The sequence below is a fragment of the Lissotriton vulgaris genome, chromosome 3_1, assembly GCF_964263255.1.
Source record: "Lissotriton vulgaris chromosome 3_1, aLisVul1.2, whole genome shotgun sequence".
In the NCBI taxonomy this organism is placed as follows: domain Eukaryota; kingdom Metazoa; phylum Chordata; class Amphibia; order Caudata; family Salamandridae; genus Lissotriton; species Lissotriton vulgaris.
The window spans coordinates 159,874,549-159,891,475 of record NC_141689.1 but is presented as its reverse complement, the minus strand read 5'-3'; the positions used below and the strand labels follow the sequence as shown (position 1 = coordinate 159,891,475).

General features: G+C 47.3%; 1 protein-coding gene and 1 pseudogene across 1 annotated transcript in view; both read left to right on the top strand.

The window, feature by feature from the left end:
* LOC147726151 (rRNA-processing protein UTP23 homolog pseudogene) overlaps positions 1–16,092 on the top strand; it is a 54,586-nt pseudogene extending 38,494 nt beyond the window's left edge.
* Positions 7,872–16,927, top strand: part of LOC147726150 (aldo-keto reductase family 1 member A1-A-like) — a 315,836-nt gene continuing 306,780 nt past the window's right edge. The window contains exon 1 of the mRNA XM_086960256.1: positions 7,872–8,079. The gene's annotated coding sequence lies outside the window, so the exon portion shown is untranslated. The remainder of the gene's footprint in view (positions 8,080–16,927) is intronic.

Sequence of the window (16,927 nt, the reverse complement as noted above, 5' to 3'; positions counted from 1 at the left end):
CGTTCCACCTAAAGATCAGACGGAAAGGGTGTCCCCAGGAGTAAGGCGTCTCGTGCTCGCGCAGAGAGTCAGTGGCAATCCTGAAGGACCTGCGCTTCTGCAGCGTGATGGCGGACAGGTCTTGGTAGAGCGCTACAGGCCGCTCCCGGAAAGTTAGAGGCTGCTTCTTCCGGGCCTCAGCCATAATGCGTTCTTTCAGCGAGAAGTCAGGTAAGAATGCCAAAATGTCCGGTGGGGGCGCCGATGACTGGCGCTGTCGACCAACCCTATGCGCTCTGTCAATGCGGACGGGGAAGTCTGCATCTTCCCCCAGGATCTCCCGGAACAGGTCCTGCAGATAGGCCACCAAGTCGGCCCCCTCGTCCGCGGATGGGACACCACGCACCCGGATGTTGTTCCGCCGGGACCTGTTCTCAAGGTCTTCAGAGTGGGCCTGGAGCTCAACACATTGCTCCCGGAGGCGGAGAACATCCTGTTGAAGATGGACTATCTCATCATCTCGGCGCTGGGCCGCCGTTTTTACCGTTTCAACTCGTTCGCCGAGGCCCTCCACCTCTCTGCGGACTTCATGGCCCTCACTGGCCACTTCCTTCTTCAGCGTTTGAAAGTCTTCCTTGAGGGAGCTAAACAATTCCTCCATAAAGGACCTCGTGACCGGCGGTTCACCCCCAGTCGCATCCACCGAGGCCCGGGAGGACCCCGGTGACGGCTGTGTTCTGTCCCGCAGCTGCTGGGCCCTGCCAAGCATATCCGGCAGGGTACGGTCCCCCTTCCTCGAGCCACCTCTCCCAGTCATCGTAGCCGCTGCAGTGGACGAGAGGGTACAGGTCCGGTCGCCTCAGGGTTGCCCAGTCGCCGGCGAGCGCCGGATGTGGGGACCGCTCTGTAAGCAGGGGTGCTGCGTCACAAGCGACAAAATGGCGGACCAGTCCGGGCCCGCCAGTCGCGGCGCCCAGCCGGGGCGGTGACCGGGAGCCGAAGCAGCGGGTCCCCCTTCAACACGTCCCACAGAAAGGTAGTATAGCAGCAGAGGCGATTGCTAGCGCCAGCCAGCCAGGGGCACCGATGGAGGCCACCAACACCAGTCCTCCGGGGACAAGATGGCGGCAGGGCGGGGTCGGGTAGAGCGGTCCCGGCTGGCGACACTGCCGGGGCCCCCCCGAAACACAGCAATCAGAGAAGTTCCACAGCCAATGTCACACAGCGTCACAGATGGGCCCGAGTGATCCGATCCCAGCGCTGAGACCACCGATTGTCGTTCACGGGCTGGGGCCTGCACAGCGCCGTGTGTCGCCATCGCTAGTCGGGGGGCCAAGGCGCAAAGCACAAATCCAAAGTCGTCCGTGCCGCCAAGACCTCACCCGTAGGGCTCCGCTATCCTCCGGCACGCGGCGGGTCCGATCCCCTCCAAATCTGCAACATTCAGCACCAGGCCCAGCCGAGGCGTCCGGACAGCACTGCAGTTCGCTCCGCCTCCCAGGCTCTCCTCCGTTCCTCGATCTTTGACCAAACTTTGGAAGTGCTTCCTCCGAGGCGATCCGGGCCAAAGTGACATCAATGTGCGCGCCAAGTACTCCGCCACACTCCTCTCACTCGCTGAGCATCAGCGGGGGGAGAGAAGCGCAAGAAAGGGGCTCGAGCTGAGCCGGGCCGGAGGAGCTACGGGAGGAAGCGTCCGCTCACCCCGCCATCTTGGCCACGCCCCCTAATTTGATTTTTATTCTGCAATTTTAAATTCCTTCACATCTAAAGTACATTTTAAAATGTTCAGTTGTACATTTGTTAATAATCTGTTAATATTAATTAATTTTCGATGTTGTCACGGACCCTCTGAGGAGGCTTCGCAGAATTCCCCCGCCACCTCCCCACACCCCTTCTAGTCCCTGGACCACAGGTTGGGTGGGAGCCACTGGTTTCAGGTACAATGGTTCACGGGCCGAATTATAAAAATATACAGCAAATTTGTTGTGAGATTTTTTTATCTAGCCCTTCCATGTCCATTAAGCCAGATAGCAGTTTAGTCTGCGTAATTAGTAGTTTAATTTTTGTTTTGCCTGACAACTTCATAGTCCAAATCCCTTCAGAGGCTAACTCATATACACCAAGTGTAAAAGAAGATTTCCATGGTGATAAGATCAGCCATTATAAAAAAAAATCGAGTTGGGGTGGGGCTCTTTGATTTTAGTGCAGTAAGCAAGGAATTGTGAATAAAGCAGCAGCCGCCAAAGCCTTAGACTAAATCCCAATTGAAGCTGAGCTTGCATGTGGAGGCAGGAAGTCGAAAGACTTGGCGAAAGGTACTGCACTGCAGTTGTCAAGCCATTTACCCAGATTGTTTCTAACTGTTATGATGTCATATAGTAGCATGGGTGCTACTTTGCTTCCATAACTTAGCACATCCTGAAAACAACTGGTCCCTAAAGATGCAGGTGACTGAGATCTATTTTGAGGGCTAGCTTGTGGGCATCTGCTCAGCCTCTATTCTCAAACCAAGCACCCAAATACTAATAATTTCTATTTTGGTACCCTAGATTTGCCAAGCACCCATTTTGTCAATATCCGGGCAAAAGAGGTAATCTTGGATTTTGCAGCATTTCTCTTTGTCCCATATGCCTTGCTACTTCATTCAGGGACCTTTTGGGCCCCACCAGGGGTTGGTCTAGTGATATTGTATCGTCCCATATTGTAGAATCTGCAAGCTACGGCTCTGGTGGACATGAAACCTTTTTCATATCCACCAAATAGAGGTTGAAGCCAGGGGTGCTAATTTGCAGCCCTGCTTCAGTCCTTTGTTCGTAAAGACTTCTCCTGAATTTGCCCATTTCGATGTTAGCCTGATCTTATCCCACATATCAGTATAGAGGCTACTGATTGTTTTTAAGAGAAGGGGCGGGATCTTCCATTTTGGTAATTTGGCCCATAAATTGCCTCTGCAGATGTTGTCAAATGTAAAATCTAAGAGAGGGGCATACAAAAATCTGCCCTTTTCTGACAAGGTTAGGTCTACCAGGGTGGCTAGGCCCAGTATGTCATCATCACTATTGCCCAGCTCTTTCAACAGGAGGTTTGAACAACATTTTCCTTCCACATCCAAAAGGGCAATTAGTCTATCATTTTCTGGAGATTCTTTAGATCCCTTTTCATGGATTCGAACCAGCAGCGAGCCCTGCCAGCCGTCAAAGATTACGTTTGCTGAAGAACAATGCTTATAGAGTGGCAACAACATAGCCTTTAGAGGCTGTATTTGTTTAAACATAAGCACAGGAATGACTTAGGGCTTCTGGTGTCTTTGCAGCGTATGGAGTTATGGACTCCTTCCACTTCCAGTATGGTAGTAAATTGACCTGCAGCGAGGACTTGAGCTTGAGGTAATCGTGTAGGTGATGTATCTTTAGTAATAGAAGCGATGGTACTATCCACATACAGTGCTCTAAGATATGAAATCCAGGTAGCAGGATAACCCTCGCATGTGCCTATTCAGCGGAGACCCCAGTCTCCATACTTACCGGCCCCCGCATTCTGCTGTTGCCAAAGGTGGGAAATAATGTCAGCCAACAAAACCTGGTATCCTTAGTGGTCGTTGTTGGCCGCAGTTTATTAATAACCAAAGACATATTAATAACACAAACTGGTTTCAAGCAATCTTCCATTTTGCGAACATTACTCATCAATCATAATTATCAATCATAATTGGCATATTACACATTATGACACCCTCTTGTGATAGCGGGTGTCAGTCTCTTTGTGCCCTCCTTAGTTCGAAAATGGGGCTTGTACCCAAACCAGTTTGTTGCCAGTCTATTGGTGCTCCAGTGGTTGGTTGACCACGCCCTTTGCGTGTTGCGGAGGGGAGCTTTCCAGTCGGGAGTTAGGTCCCCAGCTCGCTACCAAATTGCGCCCTGCCGTCCGGCCGGGTCTGGGCCGCGAGTGCCGTCTCCTCCTGTTACTCCCCTCCTTTATGCCGCCACGTCACCCTGCCGTGCGGCATTCAAAAGTGAGTGGCCATCCTCTTACACACCGCCCGCCGGTGTGTTTTCTTTGCCAACCATTGTAGGATTTCCTCTAACGCCCTTCCCCCTATCCAGCACTGCGACTTTTGCTGTTCCTTAGGTGTGGGTGGGTGGGCTTCAGTAGTTGTTGCTGTCGCGCCGTTCTCCCAGCTCCTCGAATGCGATGTGCTTCTGCTGGGAGGGCGGCGTCGCTTAAATCCTCTTGACCCTCCATGCAGGTCTCAGGTGAGTCCCCCTGATTGGGGGGTTCAAACAAAGCCAGGTTGACCATTGGGCGCCCTTTGGGGGCGTTCAGGTCAACAGGTCATTTCCGGTCGGGTGGCTGGTGCGCACCCCGCTTCCGCTGGTTCCTGTGCGCATCGAAGCGCCCAGAACCAGTTTACCCCCGCTGGTGGCACCACGAGGGTTATGGCGCCGGCATTCGAGCCTCCCCCACCCTTCGGGCGGGTGCGGCGGCCTCTGCAAGAGATGTTAGGAGAGAGAGATTACTTTTGATGGCAGAGAGACTGATTGACTAAGGCCCAACATTTCCTGCCGTCTATTTGTGTGGCAGCCTCGTGCACCATAATCCATTGTTAAGCCTCCTTTTCTTTTCTGGATTCCCAGGGTTTTTTCCTGTAAAGACATGGACAGGTCCGGTGAATTAGGCATTCCTGGCCTTCGCAATGATTCTGAGAGTTGTGGATTAGGGCAGCAGTCAATTGAGAACCCTTGTTCTAATTACTCCTCTATAGAAAACACAGCCTTGGTTTCCGATGCTTCTGGAACTGCCAATAGCCCTTTCCAATCTTCTGCCTTCCTTCTGGCATCTTCTCCTGGACCCAGTGGGATCCACCCTCCGATTCTTCAAAACCGGTTGACTCTCATTGCTTGGAAGATATCGGGAGATGTGGGCAGATTGCAGGCCTATCTTCAGCAGTTGCCAAATTTATACAGAAAACTTGCGCTTCTTCCACCTACAAACAATATTCTTCTGCATGGAAGCGACGGTGGGTTGATGCCTTCAACGTGAGGTGGATCCTGAGGGATCCGAATTAAAAGATATCTTGAATTTCCTTTCAGAATGAGCTCAATCATTATTATGCTCCATTTCAGAAAATAACTTAAGGTCAGCTGTGTCCTCTGGACACAATCTCATTGATGGCAAACCCATTGGTATTCATCCTATGGTATGTAAGTTATTAAAAGATATTAGTGTAGCTAACCCTCCGAGACCTAAATACACTCAGTTATGGGATGTAATTTATCATTATTGGAGTCATGGCCTGATAATTCTGATTTAACATTGAACCAGCTATCTGCCAAGCTTACTATGCTTTCGTTAGATTTCATGCCGACAAGTGTCGGATGTGCAGGCTCTGGACCTTGCAGGTAGGTTATTTTCTGCTGAAGGTGTTTTGTTTCTTATTTCAAGATGGACAAAGACTATGTCCCGGCCCATTGATTATCCTGCCTTTCCTGACAATGCAAAGTTATGTGTTGTAAAATGTCTAAACGTTTATGAAGAAGGTACTTTGCCACATAGGGCTGATCCTCTAGGTCTTATATTATTGGCTATACAGAAATGTTTCCGTCCAGTTGCAGCAGTGACCTTGGCCCGTGAGTTTGTTGGGTCATGTCTGAAGCTGGGATTAATATTTCCATGTATGGCACTCATTCAACTAGAGGAGATATAGGGCCAGATGTAGGAAGCCTAATATCGGTCGGTAACGGCCGAAATGACTGAATTTCGGTAGTTACCGACCGGTATTAGGCTTTTCAGATGTAGAGGCCTAATTTAAGGATTCGGTAATTTACCGAATCGGTAATTTAAGGAATTGGTAAATGACCGAATTCTTAAATACCGATTCAGTAAATTACTGAATCCTTAATGTAGGAAGCACTCAAATGAGTGCTTTTCCCATTTTAGGATTCATTATTTACCACCAACTACAAGTTGGTGGTAAATATCGAAAACCCCAAAAGAAGCAATTTTTTGCAAATTATTACAGTGCCATGTGGCAGACATACATGCCCTTAGGGCATGTATCTGTGCCACATGTGCACCCATACACAATTCAGGGGTGCAACATGGTGTGAAAGTGACACCCTGCCACCCTTCAATGTGTTCCCACTTTTACTGAATCAGTATTTACCGATTCAGTAATTCCCATTCATTCCTACGGACCTCCAGGTCCATAGAAATTAATGGGAATTACCGAATCGGTAAATACCGATTCGGTATTTACCGAATCTTACCGATTTGGTAATACTTACCTGATGAATACCTACATCCCATTTACCGATTCTAAAATACCAAATCTGTAAAATTCGATATTTTAGAATCAGTAAATCTGGATTCCCTACATCTGGCCCATAGTGTCTAAGGTTTTTGCTCTTGGGTCTATATTAGAAGAAATTATTTGTGCTGCTGATTGGTCATCTGAATCTATGTTTAAGATTTTTTATTATAAACCTTTGTACTTGTTTCTTCTGTTTTTGTGGGTGAGCTTTGAAACAGCATAATCGGAGCTGTCGGTCCTGCCATAAAATGGAACATTTTCTAGCATTTGAGACAAGAATTTTAGATTCTATTAAGGACATGGAGGCGAGGATTATCCCACCCGTTGGGACAGGTAAGATTTATGGTATCATTGTTATCAATGCATCTGTGAAATATACACTGTTTCTCTTGGCCCGCCTTTGTGATTACACTCATGTCGAGATGGGATTCATGTTATTCTTTCTTTTCAGATTCGGATCCGAAACAAAAGTGAAGCCCATGGGCATGGCTGTTTCCAGTGGTCTGTATTTTCAACTCTTGTTGCTGTATTTGGATTTTAGTAGTTTGGGATGTGGCATTCTGGACTGTGGTAACTCTCCGTTGAGTCTTTGGAACTGTTTTGCGTTCATTTTATGGACATAGTTTTTCTTTGTTGGACGGGGTGTTTGCAAAGAAGAAGGCTGGAGGATGGCGCCTCTCTATTTTGTACAGGATATTGAGAGACTATTGGTGGGTTTATACTACTGCCCCAGCCCTGCTTTAGGTGGGCGGTGCAGGCCATGCTACGACACTTGAAGTCCCCCTAAGTCGCCTAGCCTGAAGTGCGGATCCAATGGCCGTCACACTGCGCCGGGTCGAGGTGGCCTGGTTCCAGGGTGAATGAGGGCTGCTTGTGGCAACAACACTGGTGTTGGTAGGCAGGACATACCACTGACCTGAGCGACCTCTTGAGCTCCGCCTACATGGCCGGAATGGAGCAGGAGGGGGTAGCTGGTCTGTTTGCTGGTGGGCTTTAAGGCTTGGGTGTGTTGCTGGGGGGTCTCTGTTTATGGGTGAGCTATGTTTAAGGAGGCTGCTGTAGACATATTTTGATTTTGCTGATACAACTCTGGGGGATGCATTACTTTTTTGGTTTTTTTCATGCTGGAAGGACACAGTGGATTTCTTTTTTATTGTAAGCAGAAGGATGTTTCTATTATTTCTATAAATCACTTACTTACTCTTAATGGAAGTGCTGTTGCCGTTATGGTCAAGGGCAGATTTGTTCCTAATAGTTCTTAAAATAATAGAAGTTAAAGCTCTTCAGGTCTATACGTTTGTTTGTGGGGCAAGGCTAACATGTTGTGGTGAGCATTGTTCTTTTATACAGGCCTACTTACAGCACCACAATCCTTCACCCAACAGTGAGTTACCACACACATTTTAGTATAAAAGTTTCAACAGATAAAATGCCAAAAAATAACTAGGGGCAAATAGAGACAGAAAAATGTAAAAGTGCAGAGAGCTCTTGTAATGACAGGGCTTGCACTTAAAGGTCTCGTTTTGAGCCGGGTGAAGGGGGGGCGGCTCTCCAGTGGTTGGCACCGAGGGTTGCTGATGTGGCAGCTGGCACAGAGGGACTATGTAGTCCCTGAATAAGCGGATTTGTGTTCACGGAGGAGGCGCACAGTTTAATTACAACACACACATAATTATTTACCTGTTTGGATAATACCTAACTCTGGACTGCCCGCTGCTGCGCGTGCAGACGGGGCGGACTCCACCGAGCAGGCAAGGTCCGGGCAGAGGGCTGTGCGCTTCCTGCAGGTAAGAGGAGGACTCGGTCTCCGGGTTCACGGCAGGGCCTGTGCGGTGTCATCTGTGTAGAGACAAGCTCACTAAATTGTATGTTAAGGGCCTTTAGGATCCGCAGGAAAGCTTCCATGTTTAAGCTTACCTATTCCCTCGCTATCAGCAGGTATATCAGGTTCTAACCCTGGGGTTCCTTATCAGTCAAATGCATTCTGGGAGATGTAGTCGTGGGACACCCCTATTGTGCCTAATGCTGTTTTGCTTGTGAGAGGGACCCTGCGCTCACCCCTTGTATCTCCCACACACCCGGCGGGGCTCTGACGCCCCCCTCTGGTGCACTCTGAGGCCGGCATCACAAAGGATGTCAGGGCTGCTCCTGTTCTGTGCCCGACCCTGGGCTTAGAACTCTCCAGGTGGAAGAGTACTGGAGGCAAAGAGTGAAACATGACCCCAGAGATGGCGCTCGCCAGTGTCGCTTCATTGTGTCTGGCATTGTGTAGAGAATGCAGTCACAATATTGTGTCTAACTGGTGCTGCATGTATATAGCTCCTCCTGCTCTGGACGAGGCGCTAGAGTGCGTTTGCCAATGGACTGCATGCTGCTCTGTGGGAGTGCTGTGTATGGAAGAGTGTGTGTCTGTCATGTTGTGCTCAAGCAGCAGTGTATTATCGTATTGTTTTTTTTTTATGCGCCCCATCGTGAATTTGATTAAAAAAACATTCTCTTCTGATGTATGAACGAACAGAAATTGTGTTAGTGTTGTGAGATGGCTTGTGGTTCAAGCTGCAGGGTGAGCACCTCACTCCATGTCATTATTAATACTGTTTTCAGTCTTGGCTTCTCTGTGACAACCCTAGTGCATTTTGGGTATTGTAGTCTTGCTTTGCTTCCATTAACCTATTTAGAACAACAAACCCCATTAGAATCAATTGTAGGTTAACCATTCAGGACTAGAAACTGTGGGGCATATTACCAACGAGTTGCGATAATTATTGCAAAGCACGCTTAGCGCTGTTTTTCTTATCGCCGGCAATCTCTGAATTTCATCGCAGTGATAGCGCGGTATTATCAACTCTCATCTGAAAGGCGATAAGAAATCGAGCGATAGCGGCGAAAACACCCATTATCGCGAGAAATCCAGAGATAACTGAGCAGCGATAATAGAAAAACTCGCTGATACGAAAGTGTGTACTTAACCATACAATCCACCTCCCCTAGGCAATCAGGCTAAGTCAGGTTTTTTGCCGGCGTTAGAATCATGCGATAATGGGGGCTTAGCGAGCCTTTTGTTATCGCTACGCTGTTCAGTGGCCACGTTGTTAATACCGCGATGTTGGTTTTGCAATCATTTCTCATGTTGTCTTAGGAGGGGATGCCTACTTTGCATCTCATTAGCGATAGCTATCGCTGTCATGAGATGCGTTACAAAATCGGCTGCTAACATGCGCTAATGCATGTTAGCGACGCCTTGATAATATTGAGATTTAAAAAAATCGCTGCTTTTTCAGCGCTATTTGCCGAAAAAGAGGCGATATATCTATTGATAATATGCCCCTGGGTCCTTAATATAATGAATGAGAAAGTGGCCCTAGTCATGCGTTTATGTAAAAAAATGCTCAAACTGTGTCGCAGATGGCACTAAGCTGCACATACACATGGATATGAGTAATTCAAGAATAGACGTGGTGGCATATGTAGATAAACTGTAAATCTTAATGCGCACAGGCATGAGTTAGTGCCTAGAAGTGGAGCGTGCTAGTCAATCAATCAACAAACTTGTATTCAAAATTTTTTTTTAAACATACAAGTGTAGATCATAAAGTAGAAGCAGATAAAAAAGCAATATAACTAGATTGCCAAAATACGTCAACATAATAGATTAAATATAAAAGAAATACAGTATTAACGATCTATACGTACAACCCCCATCAAAAAGTGTGCAACAAAGAAACAAATCTTAGGTGTATCCAGAAGCTGACGATAAAGATAAGCAAGCTTACATTTCCAGCAGTCAGAAGAGGTCTTAAGAATTTATATTGGAGTGTAGAAAACTTGGGACAGGTAAGTACTCGGGTGCAGATTTACATTGAAAGTGACTCTGCATTCCGTAAGCCATTTGACTCCGCCGCACTGAGTCACTTTCAAAGCACAGGGATGCAACATATTTACAACAATATGTCGCATTTCTGTGCTTCCCACTGCGCTGGCGCACAAACAGCTGTCATGCGCTGGCGCAGGCACCCTTGCACCATGGTGCAAGGAGGCCTTCCTTCATGGGGAGATTGTTTTTGTGCAGGAAGGGGCACCTTCCTGCACAAAAACAATCACTGCAGGCATTTTCCTCTTTCTATGTGTGCTGTAGAATGCAGCACGCATTGAAGAGGAAAAAACAAAGAGAAATAAAAACATGTCTCCTCGTTGCGCCTCACTATGCCTCCCATAGGGAGGCGAAGCATTGACACGCATTTCCAGATTGACGATTCCTCGTAAATCTGGAAATGTGTCTGGTTCCAGGGGTGTTGGGTGGGAACACCCACAGCAACACCCATGGAACGCCCCTTTCACACAAAGTGCTGTGTGTAATGGGGCTGTATTTACAAGGACAGGAAAAGCCACGCAGGGTGGCTTTTCCTGTCCTTGTAAATATGGATCAGTAAGATACGCCACCAGTACCTCACGAAAAGTGAGGTACTGGTGGCGAAGGGGGCTTAAAAATCTGCCCCTATGTGCAGAGAGTTACAAATAGAACTATTATCACATGTGCAATAAAACAAGTTAGATTGTGTGAACCAAACCCCCTTAGGGGTCTGATGAAAATGATTTCGCCTCAGAAGTGTCACAAGTCATCGGTGACCATTAGGCATGTCCATTTGGAGATACAGCTCCATTCCCAAACAGATTTAACCAGGACATGACCACGGTATGACTGCTAGGCGAAAGCGGAGTTCTCCCATTCAGCTGCCACCATTTGGGAGATGGCCTGCCCACCCAACAGCTCAAAGAAAAGACCTGGACAACCCAATTTGATAAAAGTCTTCTTGACACATTGAAGGCATAGAATCTGATCTGCTTTATCTAATGACAGGCAATCCTGTAAAATGAGTCGGTTTAAATGGAGATCCTTACACCAGACAGAGCACCACAAAAATCAATCAAACTTTGGTAACATAGCGCAACTTATCACGCGTGAGGGTATCCAGGCGCTGGGCTGAGGGCCTCAGTCAAAGAGCCAGACCTTGAGTCCCTTGCTGAAGTCCACCAATGAAGGGGATCTTCGAAGGTGGAAGGGAAGAGCATACCAGGATTCAGCAGCGAGATGGGAGAAAGATCGTCCTCCGGAGTGGCAGAGGCTACTGTGTGCGAGGGCGAGGTGAGTAGAGCAGAGCAGAGTTTTCTGGGGGGCTGGTTGAAGTTCAGGTGATGGTTCATGTATGCGGGTCCTTGGTCATGGAGGGCTTTATAGGTGTAGGTCAGAAACTTCAAATAGCGTCTCTTCTGGATGGGGAGCCAATGGAGGTCTCTCAGGGGCTGCGAGATGTGGGTCCTTTTGGGCTGTTTGAGGATCAGTCTGGCTGCTGCATTCGGGAAACCTGGAGTCTTCTCAGGAGTTCACCGTAAATGGACGAAGATGAATAAAATCAGAAAGCCATACCCAGTTCATCATGGGTTATATCTGCAGGTGTGCCTTGTCCCACAGCCAGAACGTTCCTCATAAACATCTTTTCAAACACCTGAAGGGAATTAATGGATGCATGCCTCCAAATCTCACAGCCAAAAGTAGCCATCGGTATACAGTCGGCTTCATATATATATATATATATATATATATATATATATATATATAACAAAAGCTTTGGGGACTTATGCCCAATACGTCTGGCAAAGTCATAAAACCCAGAGATGTCCTTTATCAAAGTTCCTCCGTTCTTCTTTGTTAGTGGTGCCCAACTAAGACCAGCGTTCAATAACAGTCACAAGTATAGAAAGTTCTCCACCCTTGTTAAAACCTGACCCAGTGCAGAAAGGTTGCAAGATTTTGTATTCTTAGGACTTGCCACAATAAAAGAAGACTTTTTAAAATTAGTAGAAAGATCCAAACTATTCATAAAAACAATAAAGTAATTAAAAATAATTGTAAACTACTGGCTGTGCGAGTGATTAAAATGGGTCTTCCGCCAACCAACGGACATCAGTGCCAGGATCTGTTAAAAGGCCTTCGGGCTGGTTTATATACATAATAAATAGAAACGGGGCAAGGATGCACCCTTATGGACACCCTTTTTCAAATCAAATGGCCTGGTGCCCTCACCCTAGAGCCTTATCTAACCACCCCGTAAGACCTTTATGAAGGTCTCTCATAAATCAGAACCTGATCCACCCCCCTGGCCCCCAACTCAGCCCATTGCTTATCTCTATTAACATTATCAAAGGCTGAGCGGAAGTCCATGAAGGTATATTTATGGTGCTCCCTCTGGCCCATGTGTACTTTGAGATCAACAGGTGAAGATTTAAATTTTGCTCCACCGTTCCCCTGCCAGGCCTAAACCCATACTGCACATCAAAGAGAATCTTCCTCTCATCTGCACACATAGTGAGCTTCTCCAAGACTACCTTCCCTATCCTCTTCACCTCAACACCTACCAACGAGATAGGCCTAGTCCTTGTAAATCCAACCTTGCATCAGTTATACTCAGTGCCTCTGGGATTACGTGGCAGAGCAGGGCCAAATTATGCAGTAGGGTTTTCTAAACTATGCAGCAAGAAAAGCCAAATGATTCTGCATAATGTTCGGACCACGCCCGAAACCTCAGCTTCGTACTCGACTCCTCCCTCTCCATGAACTGACAGGTCAACGCCGTTGCCTTCAGCTGCTTCAACACCCTCTGCATCCTCCGAAAGACCTTCAAATGGATCCCCCCGAGTCAAGGAAGACCAACCACGCATTCATAACCAGCAGACTGGACTATGGAAATGCCCTCTACGCCGGGATCAACAAGTTTCTACTCCGCAATCTCCAGACCATTCAGAACACCACAGCCAGACTCGTCCTTGGCATCCCTCAACACAAACACATCACCCAACACCTACGGAACCTCCACTGGCTCCACATTGAGAAGAGAGTCACTTTCAAGATACTCGCCCACGCCTACAAATGCCTCCACAACGTCAGACCCCAATACCTCAACAAGAGAACCTCCTTCCACGTACCCAAGAGAAACCTCTGATCCACCAACCTCACCCTCACCGAAACCATGCACATCAGAACCAGAACAGGATGAAGAGCCTTTTCCTACCTCGCAGCCAAGACCTGGAACGAGCTCCCGATCAACATCAGACGAGCCCCCTTCCTGGACGCCTTCAGGAAGATACTCAAGACCTGGCTCTTTGAGTGAATGGAGCTGCTTACACCACCCCCCAGCACCTTGAGACCCTCACAGGTAAGTAGTGCGCTTACAATTTCCCTGATTGATTGATTGATTAATTATTTGATTGATTGATTGTAATGTAGTATCGGCATATGATTTTGTCATTTTTACACATGTTAACACTATCTGGGCGTTAGTGCCAGTCTAACACCCAAATACAGCAATAAGCAACAGAAAGATGACCAATCGATCTTTAAAAAGGGTCTTCCACTGCATAGCAACATGTGCCGTCGTGTTTCTAGTCACTTTTAACAAATTTGAGCTAAAAATTGATGTTCATATCTGCAGATTATGCAGCAAATCCATATTTATGTGCAAAATGGCGCAGCCACAAAATCTCAGTTTCAGTGGCCCTGACTATGCGGTCTGTTATGGAGTTCACCCAGAAGCAGCAAACTATATTGTATTCTATGGAATCCACCCCTGAGCAGCAGAGTAAGTCACAGGAACAGGTTATCCACCCAGACACAATAGATATTCACTTAAGAATCACAGTAAAAGATTAGTTATGGTTCAGCAAACCTAAATAATCCCAGAAATGTGGCCTATGCATCCTACTAAGGTCATTCCGCATCCATAAGCTTTTTTAAAAATTGTGAGCATTATGAAAATTGCAATTTTTTGGCAGAATGGTGTTTTTTCCCACACCTACAAAATGACAGCAGCATTCCTGCTAACTCGTTTCCTTCCATTTTTTATCATCATTTTACACACTTCTGAGTGGCCCCAAGCACTCTCCTGCGGTCAGCTCCCTCCAATAGCTCTCTGGAAAAAATTGACCCCCCTTTATTAGCCAAATATATTTGTCAAAAAATTCAAATGTATTTGACAGAAATCACAATTTTAGAAATACCATTTTTAGGTGGTTAAGATGTACGTGTGTTAACCCTTTCAAGTCTGCTTTCAAATGCTAATATATCAAGAACTACCCCAAGGATTCACACCGACCCTCAAAAAGCACAGTTTCTGAGTCAAGTTCTACTTTTATGCCACATCCGGTCCAAATCTGTTTCTCTGTAGGTGTAGTAGCAGCAAAGAACATTCTCAATGGGAGTAGAAAAAGACATATTTTTGCACCCCACCATAACAATTTTTTCCTACCACAAAACAGAACACAGTTCGGCATGCGAAACTTAGCTGCCTATGCAGAGTGAATACTAAATTTGGTGCAAAAGTTGGGTCAAACCAATACGCAAATCAAAAATGCCTTTTCAATGGAGAGTGCGGCTGAACCAAAACGACTCTGTGTTTGTGGCCAGCGTGAGGAGCTCAGAGGGGTGCATTCAGGAGTGGCCGGTAGCAACTTATGGGAGTGGATATTATGAAAACAGACGTGCTGTAGGGTCTGATGAGTTAACGCAGGAATGGCCAAATAGCCAGGACATGCCAAATGTCCATGGCATGCAAGCATTGGTGGCCACTACCCAGGTAACCAGTGGAGTGACCTACAGGAAGGTGTATTACACAACCAGCCATGCTATAGTGTGTAAGGAGTCTACGGAGGCCTGTCCCAGGGGAAACCCAAAAGGATGAGCATTTTAGGGCCAACCATGCTACATGACCTGTTGTCACACTTAGCATGATGTCCCTTAGTCTCTGTGGTGCATGCCTCTTCAGTTCTGTACCATGTAGTACTGTGGAGCCTGTGCCCACGGGCTGTTTGTACTGTGACTCTAAAGACCAGTGCCCAGTGTTTTGTGCCCACTTGGTCACACAGTGACACTTGCAGTCGAGTTGTCTTAGTGCAACACAAAAACACTACACTACACTGTACAGTGAATCTTTTCTATTTAATGCTAAACTGTGTAAAATGTTTAACAAGCCTATCTTCAGACACAAAGCACAAGTCGTGTTGTGGGCAGTAGAATGAATTAAACAGTGTGAATGGGTTGTCCTTCTTTTGTATTTACTCTGGAAACCGTGTTCTGTGCTGCTTTCACTGCCATGTCGCCCCTGTCCTTTATGAGCAACTAGAATTTGCGGCAGAAACGCGCCAAGAAGACTTTGTCCATCTAAAGCCTAACTTTGGGCTGAGGGGGCCTTTCCAGGTGTTACTGGATGGGACCTTCTGCCAGGCCGCGCTGTGTGGCTAGACCCAGATCAAAGAACAGCTTACCAAATACCTACTGGGCGAGGTTACCCTCTGTACCACGGGCGGTGTTCTAAAGGACTTGTATGGTGCAAAAGTAATTGCACAGCGATGTCAAGTTCAACACTGTACTTATTTTAAGAGTCCAGTTGACGGATAAGCATGCCTCTTGTCTACGATTGCAGAAGGCAACCCTCACCATTGCTTCATTGCAACACAGGATCAAGAGTTGGCCGAAAAAGTAAAGAAAAAGCTGAGGTTCCCCTACTCTTCATCATCCAGAACACTATGGTGCTGGACAAATCCTCTCCAGTCCAAAGTCCCTTGCGTTGGTCCAGTCATTGCAGGTAACCCAGCTCGTCGCAGTACCCCAGCTATCAAGCATTGACATTCTCAAAGAACACGAGGGTATAGAAAAAGACTCCACAGAAGTCATAAACATAAGAGAAGTGTCCCTAATCCTTTTAGCTGCCTGCACAGCACCGACACCAACCGCAATGCACGCAACCTAGGATTCATCCTCGACTCCTCCCTCTCCATGTCTAAACAGGTCATTGCCGTCTCCTCCTCCTGCTACAACACCCTCCGCATGCTCCGCAGGATCTACAAGTGGATCCCGACCGAAACAAGAAGAACGGTGACACAGGCCCTCGTCAGCAGCAGACTGGACTACGGCAACGCACTCTACGAAGGAATCCCAGCCAAACACCTACGACGACTACAATGCATCCAAAACGCCTCCGCCCAACTGATCGTCAACGTCCCCCGCCGCAGCCACATCACCCCCCACCTGAGAGACCTACACTGACTCCCCGTCGACAAGAGGATCACCTTCAAGCTCTTCACCCACACACACAAAGCACTCCACAACACCGGACCAGCCTACCTGAACAGCAGACTCAGCTTCTACAACCCGCCCACCAGCTCCGCTCCGCCAGCCTCGCCCTCACCGTTGTCCCCCGCATCCAACGAACATTCTCTGGTGTCAGATCCTTCTCCTATCTCGCCGCCAAGACCTGGAACACCCTCCCTACCCACCTACGGCAGACCCAAGACCTACCCGCCTTCAGAAGACTCCTCAAGACCTGGCACTTCGAGCAGTAGCGGCACCCCCTCCCCTCACGCCTTGAGACCCTCACTGGTAAGTAGTGCGCTTTACAAGTACTCTGATTGATTGATTGAAGAAAAAGAACAACCATTTGCAATGCAATAGGTATCACATTTATGAGACTTTGAGCTATTGGCATTGTAAATGACAATGCCTTTTATTTATGTGTTGTTTTTAAAACAGATAAATAAAGTAATTGTCATTTACAATGCCAAAAGCTTAAACTCTCGCAAATGTGA